We start from the raw sequence: 23,027 nt of genomic DNA, 5'->3' as shown, positions 1-23,027 counted from the left end.
AAATAGTTTAAAAGAAACAGTTGCCTAAAATCATAACATTAGCAGAAATCACTCTGGTGCTTTTTGTCACTTGCTTTGCTTGACAAAGGATTTCTGTGGAAACACTTGTAATACTCCTCTTTGATATAAGTATCTTATTTTTTTTTTTAATTTTATTATGTTATGTTAGTCACCATACAATACATCATTAGTTTTTGATGTAGTGATCCACGATCCATTGTTTTCGTATAACACCCAGTGCTCCATGCAGTACGTGCCCTCCTTAATACCCATCACCAGGCTAACCAATCCCCCCTCCCCCCTCCCCTCTAAGTATCTTATTTTTTAAAAATATTTATTTATTTTAGAGAGACAGGGCGCAAATGGGGGGAGGGGCAGAAGGAGAGAATCTTCACCCGGATTCCCTGCTGAGCACGGAGCCCAACTCGACGCTCGATCTCACCACCCATGAGATCATGACCTGAGCTGAAACCAAGAGTCAGATGCTTAACCAACTGAGCCACCCAGGCACCCCTAAGTACCTTATTTTTTAAATGATGTTTTAATAAAAACTCCGTTACATGCTTCATCTCAAGTGATTATTTAGCTCCCAAACAAAATCAAGTTCCTTCCCAGTAAGAAAGAATGTATGTTCTTCAGCAGTGCCAAGCAGGCAGGTAGGGGAGTGGCGGGGGCAATTAACTCAAGGAATGTTCAAGGAATTTAAGGTTTTCGAAGTTTTTTATTTCAATGAACTATGATCACTTATCCTGGCTATGGCAGAATGCTATGTGAGGTCACGTTCTTATTTCTTCACCTTTTTAAAGTTCAAATGAGGGGGAAAATGGAGATCTTAAGAAAGTTGTGTAACACTTGGGCTACAAGGTGTTTGTTTCACCTACCAAGAATGCAAATATTTCACGCATGATGCAGAAGGGCTTTCTCAAAGATTGTACAGAAAATAAAATTTATTAGAGCTCTCCCTTGCCTGCATGCTCTACCATTAAGCCACCATATATAATGCAGGTTATTCAAGCATAGAAAATGGGAAAGCACAGTCAGATTTACTGCTATGTATGAGCATGAATAATCTTTATTTTTATTGCTTTCCCACTTCAGTCAAGGTGAAATTTTTTACTTTTGACCTAAGGCGCTTGTTGGGTTTTCAGAAAATACAGCACAGGTACATGGGATATAATATATTTATTGTATGTGTTTGTAGTGGTATAAAGGGATTACAGTAATTTTAAAGTTTAAAAGTTATGGTTAGGCATTTTAAATAAATATAAAGTGAAAATTTAATAATTATAAGAGTTAAATGATTGATAATCTGTGGGTATATTCATTTAGCGATATTAGTGGCCAAGAAGGGACTTGCTCAGGTTCCTTAAGAAAATACCTGACAAAGCAGAGGGAAGATAGTAAACAGTTAAAAAGGAGAAATGGTAACTCATTATAAATTTGTATACCTGGGTGGTCTAGAGCTCCTCAAAGTCTTTAATATCGCACCCCTTGATATTATGCATGCGAACCCTGCGACCATGCACTTGTACCCCCTGGTTCTCTGTGCTATCGCGAGATGTTTCTTCTTTATATACTATTAACCTCACGATACATTCTCGTTTACTTTAGGCATATGATCTATTTACTCACATATGTGCTGTTTTTAGCACTCTTTATTCCTTTGTGTAGATCCAGATTTTCATCTCCTGGGATTTTTCTTCTGCCTAAGAAATTTCCTTTAACGTTTTGTATAGTTTAGGGTTGCTGGTGATGAATTCTTTCAGCTTTTGTCTAAAATAACCTGTATTTTGCTTTTATTTTTTAAAGAGATTGCCACTGGGTAAAGGTTTAGGTAGACCCTTCTTTTTCCTTGGGTACTTTAAAGATGTTTCTATGTTGTGTTCGTGTACATAATTTCTGAGGAAAGGTCCACTCTTTTCTTTGTTCCTCTGGGTTTTTCTCCCACCTACCTATGGCTGCTTTTAAGATTTTTTTTTGCTGAATTTCAATAATTAGGTTAAAATCTACTTGGCATGGTTTTCTTAAGTTTATTCTGCTAAGGGTTCTTGAAGTTCTGGATCTGTAGGTTTATACTTTTTATCAAACCTGGGAAACTTTTGGCTATTATTTCTTCAAAAATTCTCTGCCTACTTTTTTCCCTCTCCTTCTTGAACTTGAATTACATGTAAGTTAGTCTGCTTGATATTTGCCCTCAGCTCACTGATGCTTTTTAATTCTCAAGTTTTTTTTTCTCTCCATGCTTCATTTTCTAAAAAGTTTCTTTTTTTAATCTAAGTAATCTCCACACCCAACACGGGGCTTAAACTCACAACCCCAAGATCAAGAGTCACATGTTCTCCCGACTGAGCCAGCCAGATGCCACCATTTTACCATTTTTTAAATTGCTCTGTCTTCTAATTTATTGACATTTTTCTGCCATATACAATCTGCTATCAATTCTATTCAGTTTATTTTTTCATTTCCTATTGTATCTTTGAAACAGGTCCAGTTAGACATTTTTTATGTCTTCTGTTCTTTCCTCATCATGCTGGTGTTTATCTTCTTGAACACCTAGAGCATACTTATACTAAGTTAATGTGCTTGTCTATGAATTCTATCATCTATGGCATTTCTGAGTTGATTCCTATTGATTGATTTTTTTCCTCATTATAGGTAATATTTTCTGCTTCATATTGATGGTGCTTGCTTCTTCTAAAATAGCTTATTTTTATAAAAGTTTTAGATTTACAAAAAACCACAAAGATAGTACATAGTTTCTCCATAACCCACACCTAGTTTCTGCTGTTAACAAACGTCTATACTTTATATTTCCTTAGTTTTTACCAAATGCCTTTCTTTTTCTTCCATGATTCTATCCAGAATACCCCATTATATTTAGTCATCAAGTCTCCTTATGCCTCTTGGTGGTGGCAGTTTTTCCAGACTTGTCTTGTTTTCAATGACCTTGGCAATTTTGAGAAAGCTGGTTCAGGTGTTCTGTAAGGTGTCTTTCAATGGGATTTATCTGACCTTTTCCTCCAGATTAGGTTGAGTTTGTGGGGTTTGGGACAGAAGACCACAGAGGTAAAAATGCCATTTTCACTGCACTGATGAGGCACTATTGATGTTAATTTTAACCACCTGGGTGGAATGGTGTTTGTCAGATTTCTCCATTTAAAGTCCCTTTCCCCCTCTTGTCCCTACTGAACTCGATGTGTGGCCCACAATGAAGGAGCAAGCAGTTATATTCTACCTCCTCGAGGGCAGATCGCCCACATTATCTGAAGTCATTCTGCATGGGAGATTTGTTTCTTCTTTCACATTTATTCATTCATATCAGTGGGGACTCATGGAGATATACTTCATACTTTGGAGTATAGTCCAATACTAACTTCATTTTGTTGCTCAAATGTTCCAGCTTGAGTCTTTGGGAGTTTTTCAGTTGGTGCCTGTGTTTCTTGGGCACTCTGGGCTTTTTTTTTTTTTTTTTTTAATTATTTCTGGCACTAGAAGATGCCGCAGACTCATCTTGTGTGCTTCCTGCCCCATTTCTAAAATCAGCCCTTTCTCCAAGGGCTGGCTTTCTTCTTAACTGAAGAATGACATTAGAAACCAAGGTCTGCTGGCTCTGCTTGTTGCTATTTATTGGGGTATCATTTTTTTTTAGGACTTCTCAGCTGACAGAGCAAAGAAATAGAGGAGTGTGGACACACATATAATATATGTATATGTAAGTTAAGCTACACATGAGTTCATACTGATGTCTCCATAACTATAATTTAACATGTGGATCATTCTAGCCTCCTCTCCTTGCTTATCTGTGAAGTCCCCCTCCAGTAGTGACAGATTTGGTTCTTACCATCTGCTGTTCATTTACTTAATTGTTCGATGCCAAGTATACATGCACAATTAACAATTGTTAACCTGGGGCGCCTGGGTGGCTCAGTTGGTTAAGCAACTGCCTTCGGCTCAGGTCATGATCCTGGAGTCCCTGGATCGAGTTCTGCATCGGGCTCCCTGTTCGGCAGGGAGTCTGCTTCTCCCTCTGACCATAACCCCTCTCATGTGCTCTCTCTCATTCTCTCTCTCAAATAAATAAAATCTTTAAAAAAAACAAAAAAAACCCCCAATTGTTAACCTGTACTCCTGTGGGAAATGGTGTTATCCACTGGAGTGGAGTGCTTGTGGGTGGTTTCTTTTCCCTTGAGTTGAGTCTCTGCATAGTTCAAAGTTACCTAGGGCGGCCCCTTTTCCCCTACCCATCAATGAGGTGGTTTCATACATTTGTAACAGTTAAAGATTGTTTTATCACATTGTGCATTCCACCTTGGGATTCCCCAACTACCTAAATGATTTTAAAAATTTGTATACATTAAGCTTCACTGCTTGTGCTGTAAAGTTCCGTGGTTTTTGAAAAACGCATAGTATCATGTATCCACCTTTAGAGATTTGTAAAGAATAGTTTCACTATCCTAAAAAATCCTTTGTGTTTCACCTAGTCATCCCTCCTTCCCTACCTTAAAACCTCTGGCAACTACTGATTTTTTATTCTCTTCACAGTTTTGCCTTTGCTACAATATCCTATAATTGGAACAGTATGGATGTATCCTTTTTGGACTGGCTTCTTTCACTTAGCAATATACATGTAAGATTCTTCTCGTGGCTTGCGGGTCATTTCTTTCATTGTTGAATAACATTCCACTGTAGGGATGCACCATAGATCCTCTGTCTCTTCACTTACTGAAGGGCCTGTTGCTTCCATTTGGGGACAACAATGAATATAACTGTTGTATAAACATTCTCACACAAGTTTTTGTGTTGAGGTAAGTTTTCAAATCAACTGGGTAATTACTTCGGCTCTTGATTCGTGTGTCATATGGTAAGACTATGTTCAACTTTGTAACAAAACAAAACAAAAACCAACCAAACAAAAACCATGCCAAATTGTCTTCCAAAGTGGCTGTACCAACAGCAGTGAAGGAGAGTTCTTGTTGCTCTGCATCTTGGCTAGCATTTGGTATTGTCAGGTTTTGGGATATCATCTATTCTTATAGGTGTATGGTGGCATCATGTTGTTTTAATTTGCAATTCCCTTTTGGCATGTGATGTTGAGGATCTTTTCATATGCTTATTTGCCATCTGTATGTCATTTTGGTGAGGTATCAATTTAGATCTTTGGCCAATTTCTCAATTATTAATGTTGAATTTTAAGAAGTCTGTTTATGTTTTGGATACGAGTCCTTTATCTGGTAGGTTTTGCAAATATTTGCAAAATGCCTTCTTTTTCTTTTTTTTTATTATTTGGAAACGCCTGAGTGGCGCAGTTGGTTGAGGGTCTGATTCTTGGGTTCGGCTCAGTTCATGATCTCAGGGTTGTGAGATCGAGCCCCATGTCAGGCTCCTTGCTCAGTGCAGTCTGCTTGAGATTCTCTCTTTCCCTCTCCCTCTGCCCCTCCCCCTCTCTAAAATAAATAAATCTTTAAAAAAATGCCTGCCTTTTTTGATAAAAGCATTTATTTCATTCTTGTTCCTGAAGGGAATTTTTACTGAGTATGCAGTTCTAGGCTGACAGCTACTTTTTCTCTTCTCTCTGAAGATACTCCTCTGTTGTCGTTGAGAGTTCTTGTCTCGGGGCGCCTGGGTGGCTCAGTCGTTGAGCGTCTGCCTTCGGCTCAGGTCATGATCCTGGGGTTCTGGGATCGAGTCCCGCATCGGGCTCCCTGCTCAACGGGAAGCCTGCTTCTCCCTCTCCCACTCCCCCTGCTTGTGTTCCCTCTCTCGCTGTGTCTCTCTCTGTCAAATAAATAAATAAAATGTTAAAAAAAAAAAAAAAAGAATTCTTGTCTTCTCCTGACCTTCCTTCGTGAGGGGACGTGTTTTCTCTCTAGTTGCTCATGGGATCTGGCCATTGCCTTTGCTGTTCTGTTGTTTCATGTTTGTGTCTAGGCATGTTTTTATTAATGCTGCTGGGGATATGTTTTTCTTCCCGAAGTTGTGCATTTATATTTTTAATTAGTTACTGTTCATTTTTAGTGTTTAGTCTTTAAATGTTGCCTCTTCTCCACTCTTTATTTTTCCTTTTTGGCAATCGGAGGGACTATATCTTGATCTTTTCATTCTGTTTTCTTGACCTCTATTTTATATATTATATATTTGCTTTATCCCGGGTAAATTCTTCAAACATATAATTCTCTTTTCATTTCTGCTTACTTTGCCACTTAATCCACTGCTTAGTTTTTTATTTCAACAGTTATATTTGCATTTCTAGGATTTCCATATGCTTTTTTTGTCTGATATTTCTGGGCATTCCTAATAGTTTTTTGTTATATGTTTAACTTTGTAAATCTTTTATTTCTTTAAAACTTATGTACATAACTCTTAGATCATCTGAATCTGACCATTCCAACCTCTTCGGTTCTTGGAGGGTATTTTTAAATGTAGGTTTATTATTCATGTGGGGGCACATACAGACCAGGAGGCTGTCATCGGAAAGACAGTTTGTGACTCACAATTCATAGGAGCAGGGGGCATGCCGGGCCCTGTGGAGATGGGGAGACACAGGGAAGTACCAAATTGGTCAGGAGGCAGGGGGCGAGTAAGGAGGACTGTGGGCAAGACACTTTATTGCAGTTTCTGTGGGAAAGACAAGGCAGAATAAGCAGGTTTAAGGTTGGCTACTTTGAATAATTCCCATATGCTCTGGACCATAGGATGTCCCTAGTTGGTTTGGTATCTGACAGGTGGTTAGGGCAGGTGGATATTGGCTTAGAGTTTAAGAGCTTAGAGGAGGTGGGAGGAAGTGTGTGCTCTGGATTGGCTAGTTTTCATAGGAAAGGTGCACTGGAAGGCAAATTTACGGCCTCTAGGAATTGGCTAGCCCTGGGAGGGGCAGTCTCCCCAGGGTCAGTAAGGTCCCAGATGTCAAAACCTCACAATAAAAAAGGCATGCTTACGACAAGGGTCTATATCCCTCACTGTGTGGTAGCTTGCCTTCCTTTGTGTTTGGTGATCTTTATTTGATGTTGTTTTTTTTTTTTTTTTAATTTTATTTATTTGTCAGAGAGAGAGAGAGAGAGCGCACAAATGGGGAACGTCAGTCAGAGGGAGAAGCAGACTCCCCACAGAGCAGGTACCCGGATGCGGGGCTCGATCCCAGGACCCTGGGATCATGACCTGAGCCGAAGGCAGATGCTTAACCCACTGAACTACCCACACGTCCCTCTTTATTTGATCTTAAGCTGTGTGGCTAATAACTTGGGGGATCTTTCTGTCAAAGAGCATTTGCTTCTGCCCTAGAGGTAGTTGAGCTTAAAGGAACCATGGCCACTTTGGATCCCTCACTTAGAGTGGGAGAGTCTGGTTCCACTGTTGCTTGTTGCTTCCCAACTCCAATATGGCAGCAACATGGGTGCTGTATTTCTCTGGACTCGTGCTAACTCGAGGCCCTGATGCTCGTAGATGAGGCCAGCTCTGGTTCTCCCATGCTCTGACTCCCTGCTTCTCTGGCCCTGGTTCTCCGCCTCTGCAATTCCTTCCTTCCTGATTTCTGGTTGTTCAGGGACAATGAAGCCCAGGTTTCTGTTCCCATTGGTTCGTGATGGATCTGAACCCTGCTCACATTTTACAGTATTTTTTAAATTGGGGTGGGGGTGGAGAGGTGGGCTGTCTCTGGATAATTGTTCTACCTTTTGTGAGACCAAAGGTGCCTCAAAGGGTATGTCCCATCCTAGCTCTAATTATTGTGGAGTGGAGGGTCCTTCAGAGAGTCAGATGGGTTTTGTTGCCTATATCTGATCACCCTATGACCCGGCCTCCTACCTCCCAGGCCCTCACCACCATCCTGTTTCCACCTGGATTACTGCAGGGGCCTCCTGACAGGTCTCCCTGTTCCTGCCCTTACCTCACTTTGGTCTATTTCCAGTATGGTAGCCAGAGGGATCCTGTTAAAACCTAAATCAGACTGTGTCACTCCTATACTCAGAAAGCTTGAATGACTTTCCATCTCCTGCAGCACCAAAGTCAAAGATTTTGCAGTGACCAAAAGATCCTGGATGACATCTCCTGTCCACCTCCTTGCCCCTGGACTTCTCTCCCCTCATCCTCTCCTGGTCTCGCTCATGATCCTCTAATATACTGGCCTCGTTGCAGTTCAGGAAACATGCTGGGCTTGCTGCCGCCTGTAATTTGTGTTAGCTGTGCCCGCTGCTTGGAGTGCCCTTCCTCCATGACTTTGTTCTCTGCTCTGTTCTTGATCTCACTCTTGATTTCAGCTCAGGTCATGATCTCAGGGTCGTGAGATGGAGTCCTGCATTGGGCTCCACACTGAGCATGGAACCTGCTTGAGATTCTCTCTCTCCAGCTCTCTTTGCCCCTTGCCCCATTTGTGCACTCTCTTTAAAAAAAAAAGTCGTATCCCCAGTGCAGCTTTCCTCGGCTACCCCAGTCTAACACCGCAACTGACCCCACCCTCTCTAGTCCCATTCCCTGCTTGATATTTTTCCTTAGCACTTGGGGTCCTCTTATGTACTATATGTTGTTTCTTTTAAAAACCAACTTTACTGAGATATGGTTTACATATAATAAAGTATACCCATTTTAAGTATATAGTAAGTGGAATTTCGACAAATGTATTCACCTGTGTAACCACCACTTCAGTCAAGGTATAGAGCATTTCTATCACCAAACCCCCCTCCCTAGGTCCCTGTGCTATGTTGCAGGCACGTTTCTAGGCCATCACTGGTCTGATTACTGTCTCTAGGGATCTTTGCCTCTTCTAGAACTCCATGTAAGTGGAGTCATTCAATATGAACACTTCTGTCTGGTTTCTGTGACTCAGCATACTGGTTTTGAGTTTTATCTGCTACTACATGTATCAATAGTACAACAGCCATTCATTGGTCATTATGGATTAACTATGCATTCCTTTTTATTGCTGAGTGATATTTCATTGTACGGATAATTACAATGTCTTCATTTACCCACTGATGGGCATTCGGTATGTTTTCAGATTTTGTTGGTTATGAATAAAGCTACTCTGAACATTCATGTACAAGTCTGTAGATATGTTTCATTCACTTTGGATAGAGATGTAGGGGCGGAGCTGTTTCACTGTGCAGTTTCTGTCTAACCTGATTAGAACTGCCAGTTATCTGAAGTGATTGTACAGTTTTAGATTTCCACCAATAATGTGTGAGTTACAGTTCTGCATCCTTGCCAACACTTAGATTCCTCAGGCTTTTTTACTTTACTCATTCTAGGCATTTCATCGTTTTACCAAATAGCCAAAGAAATCTTGAAAAAGAAAAAACCGGAGGTATCACAATTCCAGACTTCAAGTTATGTTACAAAGCTGTAGTCTTCAGAACAGTATGGCACTAGCATAAAAACAGACACACAGATCAGTGGAACAGAACAGAAAACCCAGAAATAAACCCACAGTTATACGGTCAATTAATCTTCGGCAAAGGGGGAAAGAATATCCAATGGGGAAAACGTCTCTTTAACAAATGATGTTGGGAAAACATTCAAAATGTTTTTAAATATGTTCTGGACATGTGTTTTTTGTTAGATGTATGTATCACTAACATTTTCTCCTGTTCTCTGTGTGCCTTTTTATTTTAATGGTGATTTTCAAAGAGCATATGTTTTTAATTTTATTGAAACTCAATTTATCAGGTTTTCTTCCTTTTGTGGTTAATGCTTTTCATGTCCTGTGTAGGAAATCTTTGCATTATGAGTGGTTGTAAAATTTTGTCCTAACGTTCCTTGTATTTTGTTTATTCATTTTGTTTAGTATCTTTCCCTCACCTGCTAAACATAAACTCCTTGAGGTAGAGATTTTTGTGGAATTTATTGCTAAATCCCCAGTATTGGATCAGTGCATAGTTCATAGTAGGCTCTCAGTTAAATATTTGCTGAATAAATGCTTTTATAATTCTTATATATGTATAGATCTGTAAATAACACATTAGATTATTTTGCATACTTGATACGGTAATTAACTATGAGCTGAAGTAAGCACAGGCACAGTAGCTTCTAAGTAGCAGATACCATTACTTTTCTAAGAGAGCAACAAAAATGTATAATATTCTGTGATACAAATAAACCTCAATTCATCCATTTTCCTGTTGAGAAGGGTATTTCCAGTTTTTCATTACATCATTAATAACATGACTGTGGTCTTACCAGGTCATCTTGTCCACATGTGTGAATATATGTCTCACTTTAAACCTGTTTTCTGGGGTGAGGGGGTTGATTAATAGTCTTGTTTGTCTGGATACAAGAAAACCAGTCTCTTGCATACTGTTGGTGCATTGATATATGCACCGTTTAAAGGGTAATTTGGCAATGTATATCAAAATGAAACCTATACTTATTCAAAAACTCGACAATTTTACTTCTGTGAATGTCTTATAAGAATACTTGTATCACTATGTAAAGTTAAATGCACCACAGTTTTTATTGAAGTATTATCTGTACAAGATTATCATATACAGAGAGTAGTTTGTTTTCAAAATTTGAGTTAAAGCCACATATGTTAACATGCAAAACTATCAGTAGCCTGTTAATTTAAATTGGCAAGCTACAAAACAGTACCTTGAATCTGATGTCATTTTTGGAAAATCTTCTATATCCATGCTCAAGAAATCTTTGAATCTTTGTTGAATTTCTAGTGGTCATCATTTTGGGGGGGGAGGAATGTGCTTAATCCAGAGAATTCTTTTTAAAAATTTCCAGTATCTGAATAAGTATCTTTGTTTCTTTTTGAAGACCATACGGCATACTTTTTTTTTTTAAAGACAGTACAGCATACTTTTTAGAACTCATCTGATTGGACAGTAATGACTTTGCCTCTTAATTGAGGTTATGCTTAAATGCTTACGTGTGCCAATTTTCATTTGTAGGATAAATTTTATAGTCTCCGTTTAAAAAGCAATGTACATTTCCATGCGACAGTAAGATCGTGGGAGTGAAAACAAAAGCTTGTGGTTTAAGGATAATTTCAAGTCAACATTTCCTACACATTTTCCAGAAATTGAAGGGAAGAGTTGGGGAGGATGTAAGTGTGTGAAGAGGAAAAGCTGTGGAGGAAGGGAGCTGAAGAAGGTGGAAAGGAGGGGAAGCAGGCTGGCTCAGAGGATGCAAGAAATTTATTTGCCTTCAAACTGAGATCAAAGCTGTACATTTATAACAGGTGCAGAGAGGGGGAAGGAAGTCTATTTCAAACTGTTTGGTACACACTGGAGGAGAGGGACTTTTTGGAAGGACAACTATAACATAGTAGCTGCCTCTGATTTTTGTTTGTTGAACAGGTTTAGTTACTATGTACAGAAAAGTGTCTGATCATGAATCTTGGCTGCCAAGACCTGATGGGAGCCAAGAAACAGATGAATACGAAAACAATCCCATAATAGAAGCAGGGGATTTCTTATTCAGAACATTATCCTGATAAATGCAAAGAACAATGACTATTATTTATAATTAATGCCCGATTTATGATTCTGGTTTTTTCCATACTGGCTGCCAAAGTATAATTATTTTCCTGTGTATACCCTGGTAACTTCTTTAGAATGAGTGAGTTTGGAGAAATTTATGGTTAAAAAACAGTTTTTATATGGTAAGTTCAGTCATCCCTTCTGTTCATTCTTTTTATTGCAAACCATTGCAGAAAGCAATGTTGGAGAAACGGCGTGGTTATAAGTTCTAAAAGAACCCCATTTGGAAGAGCCCCAGGATGTGGGAAATGTGTATTGATGTATAACAGAAAAGCACAATGTTTTCATTAATCACGACTCTTAAAGATTCCCATTTATCAAGTACGGGTATCCCCTGCTTTTCAAGCGTTCACGTTACGCCACTTCACTTTTACAAAGACCTACGTTAGTACCTGTTTTTGCTAAGTGAAAGAAATCTGAAGAGGATTTTCACTTTAAGAAAAAGGCAAAACAAAAGAAGACAAAATCAGAGAGGGAAACAAACCATCAGAGACTCTTAACTCTAGGAAAAAAACTGAGGGTTGCTGGAGGGGCGGGGGTGGAGGGATGGGGTAACTGGGTGATGGGCATTAAGGAGGAGACTCCACTCAGCATCTCTGCATCCAGCTTTGACCTGTGTCTGTGAGCATCTGTGCTTCATCTCCATTTATTTTGTGCACCTATTAACAAGATGTGTCCCAAGGGACCAGAAAAGCCTACGAGAGGTTATCTTTTGGGTCTGAGAATGCTAACAACTTTTTCCATATAAGTTAATGATAATTGCTTCTTTGTTTTATGCCATTTTGGTTTATAAAAAGTTTCACAGGAACGTTCTGTTTTTGGATAGCAAGAGAGCCCTGTATGTCCATGATGAGGGTTGAATTTTTCTCTAGAGGTCTTCATATTAGTCAGACTACTCAGTTGCTATTAAAATGATCCAACTCATTTTTTGGTTTGGATTTTGTATGGGGGCAAGTTTGCACCTCATGTTACCATCAACTTAAGTGGAATGATGAGTCCTTTTTCTTGCTATAATGTCATCATTGCCCTTTCTGGGTTGCACTCTTGACACATGAGATCAAAGGCCTCTCAGCACCTTGGTCTGTTTCTTGTCAAGCAATGATCATAATTGTGATTTTTTTGGGGGAGGGGTGTCTTTGTGTAATGTTTCTATCTGCTCTAAGACTGGACTCAGGGCTAGAAGTGTCTGTCTTGTACCACCCTACTCTCAGTACTTAGCAGAGTGCCTACCACACAGTAACATTCAAAAAAAGATATTGAAAAATAAAGACCAGAGAATAGGTAGAAGAAAGAGATTGGTTGGATAGAGAACAGAGCAGGAAAAGAGCAGTTTTGAGAGAAATTTAAGACGATGACCCCTGATATAATCACTTGAAACTGCAAAATGTGCTAAAAAGCTGTAGGATTACAAAGATTTTTGTGGGTTCACACGATTCCACTACGTTCATGTGAATAAGAGGGGTTCAAACAATATAGTTATTTATGTTACAAGCTGGATTGAGTTTTTATAGGCCTAGGTGGAAGGCAACTGACAAACCTCTACCTCAGGAGACAAAGTATCACATCCTATGGGATGACAGGCTGAACTAGAAGATGGGCAACATAATTATTTGAACTCTACAACACAAGAGGTGGGAAACCTCTCTGTTTATTTGAAGTTGCTGTTTCTCACACCTACTGGTCAGTAATATGCAGTCTAAGCATGGATAAGCACTGACAGCTATAGAATAAAACACGGTAAATAATATATCGTGTTAAGACTACTTATCTTTGATGGTTGAATTAATTGCAACCTATTTTAAGGAGTTATAAGGTAATTCCCTGAATATTGAAATAATGTCAGCTCGAATCAAGCCTTCATAAAGTGATTGGGGGTGGAGAGCGAACCTCAGTTCACTCTCCTCAAGGAGCTTGATCTCAAGTTAGATTGAATGTATCACTGGAATGTAGAAAATATTAAAGACCCATGACTCCCGTGGGTGTCTGAATTTGAAATGGAACCACCTTCGTATAACACTTCAGGGTGATTGTGGAGTACTGGTGATCTGGATACCCATTTACTTGGGCAGTGAGTAAGACAAGAATAAGGTTAGAAATACATCTGTGTGTGCAGTACCTTGTTCTGTTCTTTTGTTAAGTAGTTTAGGCATCAAAAAGTTATCACCTGCTGCCACCCAGCTTAGGAAACCAAGCGTTGCCAGTAAAATTATTCTGCTATTCCATTCCTTGCCCTCCTTTCTCTTGATACGGTTTTGTTTTCTCAAACTTTATGGAAATCGTCTCATTATGTACACATCCTTTTACAACTTGCTTTTGTAATTCAACTACCCTCCTGATTTATCCATGTAGATGAATTTAGACCTAATTAATTGCAACTTTAATCTTAGCTGCCATACAGTATTCCAGTGTATGATTATTCGTAATTTGTCCAGTCTTCTCATGCTGGCGATTTAGCTTGTTTCCAATGTTTTCCAAATCAGAGTTGCCGTGAACATTCCTGCCACGCCAGGGACTGTAGGTGGGAGCGGAATGGCTGGATGGTGGAGAAGGCCCTTTACTTCACTTTGACATATAGCTTGCCGAAGAGATTTCCCAGTTTGTACTTCCACCGGCAGTCTGGGAACGTTCCAACTGTTTCTCTTCTCTGCACTCAGCAGAGTTTAATTTTCATAAACTTGATTGTGCAGTCTCCTTTGGATTCCTTTTCTGATGATCGGTGAGGGTGAGTGTACGTGATTGGTGTTCTGCTTCTGCTACGTTTCTCGGTCACAGTCTTTAGTGCAGTTTTCTTCATGTACGTAAGCTAAGCAGATGCACATAACATCTTTCTATTGCTACTATTAAAATACCCTACGATTTTCACTCTAACTATAGTTTAAACTTCAGTGACCTGCTCTGTGCCAAAAGCATATAAACAGCAAGTTGACTTTTCATATTTGGTTTGGAAAGACTGCGTTTTTTACCTGGATTCGTTACTCGTCTCCACTGAGAAGCTCAGAAGAGCCCCACCAGGCGCACGTGGGAAGGAGTGCAGACTCTGCGGGTAGAGACCTGGGCTGCAACACCTGCTCCCCGCTTACGGGTTTTGTAGCCTTGAACAAGCGGCTTTGCCTGTCTGAGCCTGTCTCTTCCTCTCTGCTCCTCATCTGTACGTGAAGAGCGTCGGGTCACCGAGAGGTTTAGACGCTCTGCAGTTTGAGTGTCCAGTGCAGTGCCTTCCTTGCTCCGGGCAAGAAAGAGTTTGGAAACACATCTCCTATTTTGTCTACTACCTGTTACCCATAGGGAATTCCAAGCAGGGTTTCCACGTAGCAAAAAGGACAAAGTAAGTGAACGTTTTCAAAAGCATTACCTCTATCTGATGTTGACGCTCCTTATACATTTCAAATCACTTTTCAATATTTTGTTGTTTTTTCTTTGTGGGAAATTTGGGAGGGAGGCAGTCCTCCTTATTTATCCTCTTTTTCCTGAGGAGGGAGACCTGCAGTGGAGCCAGGACAAGAGACCGTGGTTCCTAATTCTTACTCTGGGAGGTTTTGTCTTTTGTTTTTTGTTAGTTGGGTTTTGCTTTATGTGTGGTTTCTGTTTTCCTCTAAAAGCTTTCTAGCAAAGTAGAGAGAAGCACCTTTAAGCAGTTTGTATTTTATATTATTTTCTCTTAGAAGATAAGGGTGGTTGGCAATAAAAATATAAGGAAATTTTCTAAGAAAATGAAAATGTTTTTATTAAATTTTTAAAAAGATTTGTTTATTTTTGAGAGAAAGTGAGTCGGGGAGGGGCAGAGGGAGAGAGTTACAGGCAGACTCCCTACTGAGCATGGAGCCCCACATGCAGCAAGATCCCACAACCCTCAGATCACGACCTGAGCCGGAACCAAGAGTTGGATGCTTAACTGACTGCGCCACCCAGGCGCCCCAAAGAAAATAAAAGTGTTTTTTAATAGATGGTGTCCTCTCTGCCCTCAGGCTCTGCTAGACTTACCCCTCTGACCCTTCACACCTCTCTTGAGAGCATCTCACCCCTCCCAGCTGCACCCCCTCCCCCCCGCCCCGAGATACACCTGCTACCTCTCCTTTCCTCCCTGCGGCATGCCTCTGGTTTGTTTTTGTTTGGTGTCAGGTCTCTTAGCACCCTCCCCCTCTCGGTCTTGGTTGTGCTTGTGCCATTTGGACATGGGAGGTGTCCCACAGATATGCTGAATGAATGGATGTAAACTTATTCCTTGGAAGTAGGTGTGATGCAGAATATCTGCTTGACACTAAAATGGTCAATAAATTGAGCCAGAGTGTAATTGAAACGTCTCAGGCTATGAAGCATCCACATTGACTTATTGGTTTATTTTTATCAGACTTGTTTCTTCATGTACATGTAAGCTCAGGGAGAGAGAATCTAGGCTGATAGTTGATCTTAGCTGAATTTTGTTTTCATTAAGAATATGTGAAAATGTGCAATAACATCTTGGGTTTTTTTTTTTCCCATATTCAATGCTGTAATGACAATAGAACTTACCCCCAAATCAGCCATAAAATCTGCTCTAATTGTCTTTCATTTTTCTAAGTTTTCCCGTATATGCATCTGTATCTTTTATACCATTATAATCAGTGTCTATGCAAATTTGTGTTCTTCCCTTAGCATATCAAACATACTGACATTAGTATATATTCTCCCATGTGGCTTTTTAGTGGCTAAGTATTCTTGCATATAAATGATGTACCATAGTGTATACAATAAATTCCATATTCTTGAACATATAGATTGTTGACAGTTCTTATTGCCATCAGTGATGCTAAGGTGCTTCTCTGGTTTTTCCGTATCATTTATGTATGTGTGTGGATAGTTAAATGTAGGAGGTGGTAGGTGGTATATAGAGAGGTTAAGGGCATGGCTGTGGTGTCGTTTGCCTGCGTGTAAAGCCTTGCTCTGCGGCTTCCTGGATGTCCTCCCTGGCGAGCTCTGCGACCTTTATCTACAGTCCATTTGTAAAATGGAGGAAATTCTAGGATTTCCTAGGGTTGTTATAAAGATTAAGTGATACATAATGTCATTGACATAGGAGACGCAATATATGAGGTGTGATACACAAATTGCTTACAACACAGTCTGATACAAAGTGAAGGCTCATTAAAATTTAGCTATTAAGTAATCCAGGTTTGGGGGAGTGACGGGGGTAGGTGGAAGCATAGATGAAATAAGATTGGCCGTGATCATGCTGATAATTGATGAAGCTGGGTGCCGGGTGCAAGGACACTATGCTATTCTTTCTACTTTTTTTATGTTTGAATTTATTTTTTATTTTTTACAATATGAAGTAAAAGTACACACAATAAAAAAACCCTTGAGGTTGTGTATTTATTTTTTGGTTTTGAATTATTTTCTTTGGACATGTTTCTAGGCGAGGAGTCACCAGGTGGGATATTGTATAATCCTTGTTGAATGTGGCCAAATAGCTTTGGTAAAGACTTGTTTACAGGACTTTCCAAATCTGTAAGTGAACCAGTTTTATCACAGTCTTAAACATGAAACGGTAATACCCTGTGCTATTTTTCATCAAATTTTATAAATAAAATGGTACCTCAGTTATTTTAACACCCCCCCCCCCCACGCCCTGCCCCGCCGCCCCGCTGCCCCGCTTCTTTTTTATTGAAGTAGAGTTGACACAGAACGTTACATGAGTTTCAGGTGTACAGCATGGTGATTACGCTGTGCTCACCACGGGTGTAGCTCCCATCTGTCACCGTAAACGCGTTGCAGGATCAGGGACTGTGTTCCCAATGCTGTGCCTTTTATTCCTGTGCCTTATTCATTGCAGAACTGGAAGCCTGGATCTCCTGCTCCCCTTCACCCACTTTGTCCATTCCCCACCTCGCCTCCCCCACCTCTAGCAGCCACCAGTTTGTTCTCCGTGTCCATGGACCTGTTTTTGCTTTTTTAACACTCCCTTTTTTGATTAGTAGTAACTTTGCACATTTTCTTAATTGTATTTCCTGGTGGTTATAGTTTTTCCAAATTATCTACTTCTGTCCTTGGTCCTTTCATCTATTAGAGTTTTATAGGATTCCATTTTATGAAAGCAATAGGATAGTTTGGTGAGGCTAAGCCCATTTTGGCTGTCACATTTCATTTTTAAGTTAAAGGAGAAGCTGTCCTCACTATGTGGCTATTGTGATATTTGATTGAAAATTCCTTCTTCGGTATGTATTCGCGGCAAACATTTTTTGATACTTCTAAAAATCCAGGGTGTGGGAATGATTATGATCTCCTTGTCATATTGATTTGGAATATGATTTTGATTTATGGTTGCTATAAATATATGGTCAAGCCATGACGAATGGCTTCGAGGTGACAGCCACCACTGTCCTTTATATAGTGTCCCCTCAGTGTGCTGTCATCTTCATTACAAACCATCTGCCACTCGAGGCCAGGCTGCAGATGTCCCTTGTCAATGAAATTTGACCTCAGTAAATTTGCAGGTGTCTTTGGAAGGACAGGGAAACTGCCATTCTGCTTTTATGGTATTCTATATTTACAGTGACGAGATTCTTATTTGCTTCTCCATCATTTTCTGCTTTCTGTGACCGTAATCACGACTAATTTCAATATAGACTGTGATCACCAGTTCTCTCTGTAGCTTTTCAAATACTGTCACGTGGCTGTCATTGAGCGACCAGGTTAATCTGATGTTGTTATGCATTCATCTTTTGAGTCTCCTTTTATAGGGCTGGCACATTTCTGTTGTATTATATTATTACAACCTGTATTTTTAAAAAAATTAGGATGCTAAGGCCTAATATTGTACAGTGGTTTACTTACACTTTATAGTATTCGTGTTTAAACCTATAATTTGTAAATGATAGTTTTTTTAAAAATGGATTTCTCATGTGCTTAAGAGCCATATTTTTTACCATCTTTGTAACCATTGGGACTGAATGGTGACAGTGTATGAAGGCCTCTATATTTTATGTTCATATTATTTATTACTTGACAAATGGCAAGAGGGGCATAAAACTGTTTTATCTGTCAGATTTGCATAAGAACTTTCTTGTAAAGAGCACTTATGGTGCACAACACATGCATAAATCCTCATGCAATCATCCTTTTGCAGTCTGCCTTGTAGTATTTCCTTTTTCATAATTTGGAAAACTTTTTTTTGGTATTTGTTTTATTGAGGTATAATTGACCTATAACATTAGTTTCAGGTGTACAACAGAGTGATTCAATATTCGTGGCCCCACAGGGAGTCTAGTTACCATGGGTTCCCACACATGGTTACAAAACATTTTTCTTTCCTTCCTATAATGAGGACTTTTTAAGATCTGCTCTTACCAACTTGCAAAGCTGCAGAATGGTGGTGTTTGCTATGGCCATCCTGTGGTGCATCATATTCTCCTGACTTATTTCATAGCTGGAAGCTCGTACCTTTCCACCCCTCTACTCCCCCGCCCTCTCCCCTGTCCTCGGCCACCACCAACTTGTTCCCTGTTGGAAAACTTTTAAGATAAGTTTGCCACAATGGAAAGAACCTACCAACTGTTTAAAGGAACCATGCAAAATTGAAGGTAGGGTTTGTTTCTTCCTTTTTGTTGGTATCTTTGGGAAAGTTAAATTTTAAGCCAGAGCTTGTGACATGAGATTATGTGATTGTCTAAATTTTGACACTGGTTATCAGACTTAAGCAAAAGCATCTTTTAAAAGATCTGATACTCACAGGAAAACGAGAGTTCCAAAAGTTCTGTATAAAAAGCAGCCTTAGTCTAACACTGTACACTGACTCTACTGGAATTAAAATAATGAAGTCGCATCTAACTTGTGTCTATTAGTGTGTGTTTGTGGTGTGTTGTACATTCATTTTATAAAACTTATAAAAGACAATTCCCCAAATAGCATTTATGATAGAAGATAAATACAAGTATGGATACAAACATATTGGTTAAATAAATAGCAAAATGGTGAGCTTCTGGAGTTTTTAAAAAATGTTGATTTTAGTCACCTTACGAAAGATGTATTACTTGTCATACAGCCAGTCGGTTAATCCTAGAGTAGAGTGAGCCGCAGCTGGGGTCCTAGATACACTTATCTCGCCCACCCCTTGCAGTTCTAGCTTCCCTGTAAAGTGTGGGGGTGACAAAATTTAAACATAGAGGAATGTGTGCGTGTGTTGGTAATACACTTGATGTAGCTTATTTTTCCAGTATGATGTGTACTCCCTGGCCTGGTATAAATACTTGTCTCAGATTTCTCTAGGGGTTATCTCACTAATTGTTTACCCCACATGCTATAACCTTTTCTTGACCTGTTACTGCCATCTTTCCCTCCACATTCCATGCTGGACATAAAGAGGCCCCTGGCTGGCTTCCTACCCACGTTCACAGTGTCAAGGTGGATGGCAGCCGAAGCTCTCTGCCTTCTTGGCCCCCACTTAGGGTTCTGTGCTCTTTTCAGACCATGTTCTTTTTTGCGGACTGAGTTCCTGAAGATGAACAGCCTCCCTGGCCCCAGTGCCGTGGGGAACTTACCCTCCCTTCCCCTTCCTGTGCGTAACATCCCCGCTCTTCAAACAATGATAGTCTCCATTTTTCTTGTCAGCTTCTCATGCTCATTTTTCAGTTTCCTGGGGGTTTAAGCTGGTTCACAAGTCAAACCTTATTTTTAAAATGAATGGTTTGACCAAAAACCCGACTCTTAACTCTAGAGAACACATTGATGGTTACCAGAGGGACGGTGGCTGGGGGGCCAGGGGAAATAGGGGATGGGGATTGAGAGGACACTTATCTTGATGAGCACTGAGTAATATATGGAAATTGAAGCATTATGTTGTACACCCAAAACTAATACAACACTATGTTAATTATACTGGATTCAAAATAAAAATAAAATGAATGGTTTGAAGACCTCTTTAGATCTAATGAATAGATTTTTCACCCAGGTCTACCTTCAGATCTCTGCTCCTACGAGGCGGTATGGTTCAGGGTTCAAAATAAGGACTCCTGAGTCAGACTGCCTGGTTCTGCCTATTACTACGTCTGACTTGGGCAAGTTCCTTAACCTCTCTGTGTCTCTGATATTTTATAGTGGTAGAAGGATTTTTATTATTTCCATCTGTAGTTATAGCGAAGGTTACCTGGATAAATAAGTGTAAAGCATCTATGACAGTGCCTGGCACCGAGTAGATACCATATGATTTTTGTTGTTCCCCAGCCGCTAGGCATATCACTTGCCATTTCTGGCTGCTCCCATGGAGGCTCAGTGCTGACCCAGGCCTCTGTTCCTTTGGCATCCTGATGTTTGCACTTTGACTAGTAACCTGTTTATACATATATTTTTGGATCCTAAAGCCAACATCCTAAAATATGTATAATAGCAGGTCATAACAAAAATACCAGAATTCTTATCAAAATCATACGGCTCCATGTACCATACAGGTTTAAAATGCAAACATTTTGCCAAATAGGTTTTAAATTCTTAAAGAACTAAAACCCTACAAATAGAGTGGCAAGTCTCCCTCCCCATGACCTCTCCTTCCCTGCCCCGACTTCTTGGAGATAGCTCTATCCTGGTGGTGTGCATCCTTCCCATCCATGTATTTAACCTTTACTGCATATTTGTGTATTCACAAACAGTATCTAGTGTTGTGTTGTAAAAACTTACATAAGCAGTATGATGTAGTGGATCCTTTGAACGTGTGTTTTTCACTTATTAAGATTTACCTATATTGCATGTAGATCTAGCTCCTTTTAGCTGCTGTGTAAGATTTCAATGTGTGAAGTACACCGTAGTTAGCAAGTTCATAGGCTACTGAGTTATCACAAAACACTTTGAATATTTTTGACTCTGTTTCAGAGCATGAATTTAAACCCAGATTTATCCAATTCCATCATGCCATGCTTTCGATAAATACTAGGAAGATCAAGTTGGGAAAAATGAGCTTGCAGGCTGCCCCCTAGTGTATCTGTGGGAAGTAAAGGAAATTGGTGGTTGTCTGCCCTTGGGGCCTGGAGCAGGCAACAAGATCAGGGCAACCCTGCCTTCTTAAAGGAGGGCTACACTGCAGGATGCCCCGGGGTTTGTGGGGAGTAGTACGTCCGCTACTGAGACGGGGCTTCAGGGAAGAACAACACCCTTTATTAGTGAATAGCAAGTGTGGTAAATCACTGATACTTCTGAGGCCTGAAAGGCCCCGTGGGATACAGAGAGTTTTTAAAAGAAGTGTCAGAAGGGGCACCTGGGTGGCTCAGTGGGTTAAGTGTCCGACTCTTGATTTTGGCTCAGGTCATGATCCCGGGGTTGTGAGATCGAGCCCTGCGTCAGGCTCTGCGCTGGGTGTGGAGCCTGCTTAAGGTTCTTTCTCTCCTTCTCCCTCTGCCCCTCCACTTGCTTGCGCTCTCTCTCCCAATAATAAAATCTTAAAAAAAAAAAAAAAGAAGTGTAAGACATGGACCCAGCCCTCAAGGAATGGAAAAATCTAGCAGGGCATGTGAAGCTAACATGAAGTGCAACAGCCGGATGCGACCAACTTGGTGTGTGCTGTGCTGTGCCCCTTGTCTTCTTTGATAGCAATAGCCTGTATTTTTCTCTGCATCTCATTCAACAATACTTCCCGGAAATCCTTTCAAGGCATCTAGAATAGAACTAGTTCATTTTTAAAAGACCATGGAAAATCAAGAAATGGGCAGAAGACATGAGCAGACATTTCTGCAAAGAAGACATCCAAATGGCCAACAGACACATGAAAAAGTGCTCAACATCACTCAGCATCAGGGAAATACAAATCAAAACCTCAATGAGATACCACCTCACATGAGTCAGAAAGGCTAAAATTAACAAGTCAGGAAAGGACAGATGTTGGCGAGGATGTGGAGAAAGGGGAACCCTCCTACACTGTTCATGGGAATGCAAGCTGGTGCAGCCACTCTGGAAAACAGTATGGAAGTTCCTCAAAAAGTTGAAAATAGAGCTACCCTACGACCCAGCAATTGCACTATTGGGTATTTACCCCAAAGATACAAATGTAGTGATCCGAAGGGGCACATGCATCCCAATGTTTATATCAGCAATGTCCACAATAGCCAAACTATGGAAAGAGCCTAGATGTCCATCAACAGATGAATGGCTAAAGAAGATGTGGTATATATATATACAATGGAATATTATGCAGCCATCAAAAAATGAAATCTTGCCATTTGCAATGACGTGGATGGAACTAGAGGGTATTATGCTAAGGGAAGTCAATCAAAGAAAGACAAGTATCATATCTCACTGATATGAGGAATTTGAGAAACAAAACAGAGGATCATAGGGGAAAGGAGGGAAAAATAAAACGACGAAACCAGAGAGGGAGACAAACCATAAGAGACTCTTAATCTCAGGAAACAAACTGAGGGTTGCTGGAGTGGAGGGGGTTGGGAGGGATGGGGTGGCTGGGTGATGGACATTGGGGAAGGTATGTGCTATGGTGAACGCTGTGAATTGTGTAAGACTGATGAATCACAGACCTGTACCCCTGAAACAAATAATACATGATATGTTAATAAAATAATAATAATAAAAAAGACC

The 23,027-nt window shown here is 40.1% G+C and overlaps 1 protein-coding gene across 3 annotated transcripts in view; it reads left to right on the top strand.

The window, feature by feature from the left end:
• Window positions 1-23,027, top strand: part of FANK1 (fibronectin type III and ankyrin repeat domains 1) — a 99,079-nt gene that overhangs the window by 50,351 nt on the left and 25,701 nt on the right. The window lies entirely within an intron of this gene.

Source organism: Halichoerus grypus, chromosome 7, assembly GCF_964656455.1.
Source record: "Halichoerus grypus chromosome 7, mHalGry1.hap1.1, whole genome shotgun sequence".
Classification (NCBI taxonomy): Eukaryota; Metazoa; Chordata; class Mammalia; order Carnivora; family Phocidae; genus Halichoerus; species Halichoerus grypus.
This window is presented reverse-complemented; position numbering and strand designations above follow the sequence as displayed.